A 5,279-nucleotide genomic window follows, 5' to 3' on the forward strand; every position below is an offset into this window, starting at 1 on the left:
GATATATATGAAGGACATAGGAGTTTGAACTCGTTTTGACTGAAGGAATTGGTGTTTATAAGCAAAAATCCGAATTTCGTCTTAATTCCGCAAAAGAAGGCTATTCCTGTTTTTCTTTCTCATACAAGGTCATTTAAAGAGGTTTATGCATGGAACCTACTTAGAATTGATATATATGAAGGACAAATTAGTTTGAACTTGTTTTGACTGAAGGAATTCATTTTATAGCAAAAATACCAATTTGGCTTTAACTCGCAAAAGTAAGGCTATTCCTGTTTTTCTTTCTCAAACAAGGTCATTTCAAGAGGTTTATGCATGGAACCTACTTAGAATTGATTTATATATGAAGGACAAAGGAGTTTGAACTTGTTTTGACTGAAGGAATTCATTTTATAGCAAAAATACCAATTTGGCTTTAACTCGCAAAAGTAAGGCTATGCCTGTTTTTCTTTCTCAAACAAGGTCATTTAAAGAGGTTTATGCCTGGAACCTACTGAGAATTGATATATATGAAGGACAAATTAGTTTGAACTTGTTTTGACTGAAGGAATTCATTTTATAGCAAAAATACCAATTTGGCTTTAACTCGCAAAAGTAAGGCTATGCCTGTTTTTCTTTCTCAAACAAGGTCATTTAAAGAGGTTTATGCCTGGAACCTACTGAGAATTGATATATATGAAGGACAAATTAGTTTGAACTTGTTTTGACTGAAGGAATTCATTTTATAGCAAAAATACCAATTTGGCTTTAACTCGCAAAAGTAAGGCTATGCCTGTTTTTCTTTCTCAAACAAGGTCATTTCAAGAGGTTTATGCATGGAACCTACTTAGAATTGATTTATATATGAAGGACAAATGAGTTTGAACTTGTTTTGACTGAAGGAATTCATTTTATAGCAAAAATACCAATTTGGCTTTAACTCGCAAAAGTAAGGCTATTCCTGTTTTTCTTTCTCAAACAAGGTCATTTAAAGAGGTTTATGCCTGGAACCTACTGAGAATTGATATATATGAAGGACAAATTAGTTTGAACTTGTTTTGACTGAAGGAATTCATTTTATAGCAAAAATACCAATTTGGCTTTAACTCACAAAAGTAAGGCTATGCCTTTTTTTCTTTCTCAAACAAGGTCATTTAAAGAGGTTTATGCCTGGAACCTACTGAGAATGGATATATATGAAGGACATAGGAGTTTGAACTCGTTTTGACTGAAGGAATTGGTGTTTATAAGCAAAAATCCGAATTTCGTCTTAATTCCGCAAAAGAAGGCTATTCCTGTTTTTCTTTCTCATACAAGGTCATTTAAAGAGGTTTATGCATGGAACCTACTTAGAATTGATATATATGAAGGACAAATTAGTTTGAACTTGTTTTGACTGAAGGAATTCATTTTATAGCAAAAATACCAATTTGGCTTTAACTCGCAAAAGTAAGGCTATTCCTGTTTTTCTTTCTCAAACAAGGTCATTTCAAGAGGTTTATGCATGGAACCTACTTAGAATTGATTTATATATGAAGGACAAAGGAGTTTGAACTTGTTTTGACTGAAGGAATTCATTTTATAGCAAAAATACCAATTTGGCTTTAACTCGCAAAAGTAAGCCCAGATAGCATGCGGATGTGGGCCACTTGAGGCAACGATCCGGCACTGTAGGCATTCTTCTGGCCCGGACAAAACAGATGTGAGCCTAAAGTGGCCCATGTAGTAAATGCTACATTTGGGCCAAATATTACAAAACGGATACGGCCCAGCTTTGGCTGATATATGGCAAGTTAGCAACGACTAATCCGGATGTGAGCCTAAAGTGGCCCACAAATGAAGAAACATACTTGGCCCACCTTTGTTGAAACATATTTGGGCCAGTTTTGGCAGAAATACGGCAAGTGAGCATCAAGTAATCCGGATGTGAGCCTAAAGTGGCCCACATATAAAGAAACACACTTGGCCCACCTATGTTGAAACATATTTGGGCCAGTTTTGGCCAAAACATGGCAAATAAGAAAAGAGTAATCCGGATGTGAGCCTAAAGTGGTCCACATATAAACTTGGCCCACCTTTGTTGAAACTATGGGTAAAAGTGGGTTTACTGTGAGCTGGGCAAACCCACTCTTATTCCACAAAAAAACTGCAAGTTTTACCTGAAGAGAAGTTAGACTGTTTTTTTTTTCACTACCACGCCCCCTTGGTGTGATTTGTTCCAAATTTGCGGGGGAGTTTGGAACACAACCGTTAACATTTGAATCGGTCAACGCCACTCTGATTGGCTGAGGCAGCACTTCATCGTGACCCAGCTACCTTGCAGAAGAAACTGGCCGCATTCAGCCTGCTGGGATCCACAGAAAAGTTGAAGGTAAGTTCGGCTCAGCTTATTTAATTTTATGTGTGAGATGTGTTAGCTTTGTTTCTCTTAAACTATACAAACCTGGTGTGTCTACAAGTGGCATTGTACCTCTTCAGATAGGGTTAGCTGAAATTGGCTATAGTTGAAATGTAATTACTTTTCAAAACGACCATAGTGCTGTAAGCTATGCTGCGACCAAAATACAGCCACGAGTGAGGTTGATGCCATTTTTCAAAAAGAAACACTGCTTGTTCTATGGTCATTAGTATGAGTCTGAAGTTGTTCTCAGACCGCTGGGACTGGAGGGTTTGCTTTCTTTTGTTTTTGCGACCGAGGACGATCGTTGTGTTAGCTTAGCATGCTATGTTATTGATGCACATGTACGGGAACTTTTTTTCTGTTCGGTTATGATTAAGCAATATCGAAACCTTATCAAAAAACAATCCAATTGAACTGTAACTGTACAGAGATGTTGAGGACTGTTCTAAAGTAAGGGGTGTATGGTTTGTACATCTGTGGGTAACAAAACTCCTCATGCACAGCAAAAATGAAGCTCAGTTGGGACACCTCGGGTGAAAAATAAAGAAACCACAGTACACTGATTTCACTTACTGAAATTGAGTATTTAGTCTAAACATTTTCTCTAAAACTGTGGTACTAATACTGCCTTTTTTTCTCTTTTTTTTCCCCCTGAGATTACTGCTTTGAGTGTCATCGGTGGGGTCGACATTAAAGATGCGGTCTGGAGAATCATGAGAGACTGCTGGCCAAGCAGCTCAACTGGCGGGGCGTAAATGGAAAAACGGCTTTCCACAGCCTCCAAATAAAAGATGTCATTACTGGTAAGTGTTAATTGTGTTATATTTCATTGTGATGCGTTTTATGAATGGGTTAGGGTTTTCCTTTTCTTTCATGATTCTGAGTAGTTGCTAGGGGTGCTGAAATGAATCATAATCGCTTTATCAATATGTGGATGATTATGCATCAGTGTGGTAGCAGACAATATTCTATTCTGTTGCAATATAATGGCATTGATTGTTGATTAATCAATCAGTTCATCAGGTGAAGGGCAGTTTTCCTCCAATTTTAGTAATGGGCTGGTCATGGGCATGGCTAAACTGTTTTCAAACTACATTCATCATTGCTGCCCAGCTATGGGCAGGATATAGCATGCCATGCATTTCTCACCATTGTGTGTAATCTGTCTAAAACTTTACTGTTTTCTCATTTTTTAGGAACGGTCAGAAACAACCAACTAACGGCCACTGCCACTGACCAGGAGGTGGAGGCCTACATAAAAAGGTGGCTTCATCTCGCCGGAGACCGGGATGGTGGGAGGAGAGAAGGCGTTCCTCACAGCACGCACGTAAGTCGGCTACGATACCTATTTTGCAATATGTGATGCTGTTCGACAGCAGAAATCAAGATGAAGCTGCCAGCATGTGTGCGGGGTGTGTGCAGCTCCTGAGTTTAATTTCAATATCTTCCAAAATATCAAAAGAAAAAAATCACCTTTAACATAAACATGAGTTATTATTGTAACTTAAATGTTGAGGTTAAATGTGAAGTTTGTCTGAGTGTTTGAAGCTGCTTTACTCCAGCTCACATTGCCTGTTACCCAACTTTCATTGTCTGAACAGAATGAGGTTGAGCAAGCAGATATTGGGTTTAGCTTCAGATTAATTGTAATTAAAAACAGACTAGGTTTTGAAGTTTTCTAAGGCATGAACACAATATTATAATAACTTTATATCATTTCACACAGCCTTTTTTGTTTATCCTGATGAGGTTTTGTGTTTTGCAATTCACTGCCACCTTATACTGAATATACTTTACTGAATCAACTAAATTTGTTCTTTCGTGTATTTCTTAAAGGGACGGAAGACGGATTTGGATTTTTGTAGGTCGCCAACTCTTTTTCCTTTTTTTGCCATTATGTTTTAAAATAAAATAAAAAATCACACCCACTTCTCGTGTTTGGTCATTTCTTCAGTTTCCTCATCATTGACGCCAAGATGAGTCCCACTGCATGCCACCATTCAAACGGTATCTGGGGTTACCATAATGGCATGTAGCCACAAATTGAGACCATTCTGTGTTTTCATATTTGACATACTATTTTATCATGGTTGTGACTCCCCAAGTGTGCAGGTTAGTCAAGGTTATAGTGTGTAAACCAGCTCTGGCCAGAATTAAAGTGTACAGTGGCCCACATCCGGTTGAGTGCTGGTTTATTTTGGCTGACATCTGGCATCGTGATGGCTTGGTTGTGGCCCACTTCTGGCAAACGTGAGCGGACCGCCCAAGTGCCATCATTCCATGCTGTATGTGGGCCGGATGAACATGTCAGGTGTGGGCCGGATACGGGCCAAAAGAGTTTTGTACAGTGGCCCACATCCGGTTGAGTGCTGGTTCATTTGGGCTGATTTTGGCTGACATCTGGCATTGTGATGGCTTGGTTGTGGCCCACTTCTGGCAAACGTGAGCGGACCGCCCAAGTGCCATCATTCCATACCGTATGTGGGCCGGATGAACATGTCAGGTGTGGGCCGGATACGGGCCAAAAGAGTTTTGCTATCTGGGAGGCTATTCCTGTTTTTCTTTCTCAAACAAGGTCATTTAAAGAGGTTTATGCCTGGAACCTACTGAGAATTGATATATATGAAGGACAAATTAGTTTGAACTTGTTTTGACTGAAGGAATTCATTTTATAGCAAAAATACCAATTTGGCTTTAACTCACAAAAGTAAGGCTATGCCTTTTTTTCTTTCTCAAACAAGGTCATTTAAAGAGGTTTATGCCTGGAACCTACTGAGAATGGATATATATGAAGGACATAGGAGTTTGAACTCGTTTTGACTGAAGGAATTGGTGTTTATAAGCAAAAATCCGAATTTCGTCTTAATTCCGCAAAAGAAGGCTATTCCTGTTTTTCTTT

The 5,279-nt window shown here is 38.9% G+C and overlaps 1 long non-coding RNA gene across 1 annotated transcript; it reads left to right on the forward strand.

The window, feature by feature from the left end:
- The first annotated feature begins 3,089 nt into the window (after positions 1 to 3,089).
- Positions 3,090 to 4,269, forward strand: LOC142385870 (uncharacterized). The gene is made up of 3 exons (XR_012770256.1): positions 3,090 to 3,183; positions 3,577 to 3,707; positions 4,217 to 4,269. It is a non-coding gene; the product is annotated as an uncharacterized LOC142385870 (long non-coding RNA).
- The last annotated feature ends 1,010 nt before the right edge of the window (positions 4,270 to 5,279 follow it).

Source organism: Odontesthes bonariensis, chromosome 8, assembly GCF_027942865.1.
Source record: "Odontesthes bonariensis isolate fOdoBon6 chromosome 8, fOdoBon6.hap1, whole genome shotgun sequence".
Taxonomy (NCBI): domain Eukaryota; kingdom Metazoa; phylum Chordata; class Actinopteri; order Atheriniformes; family Atherinopsidae; genus Odontesthes; species Odontesthes bonariensis.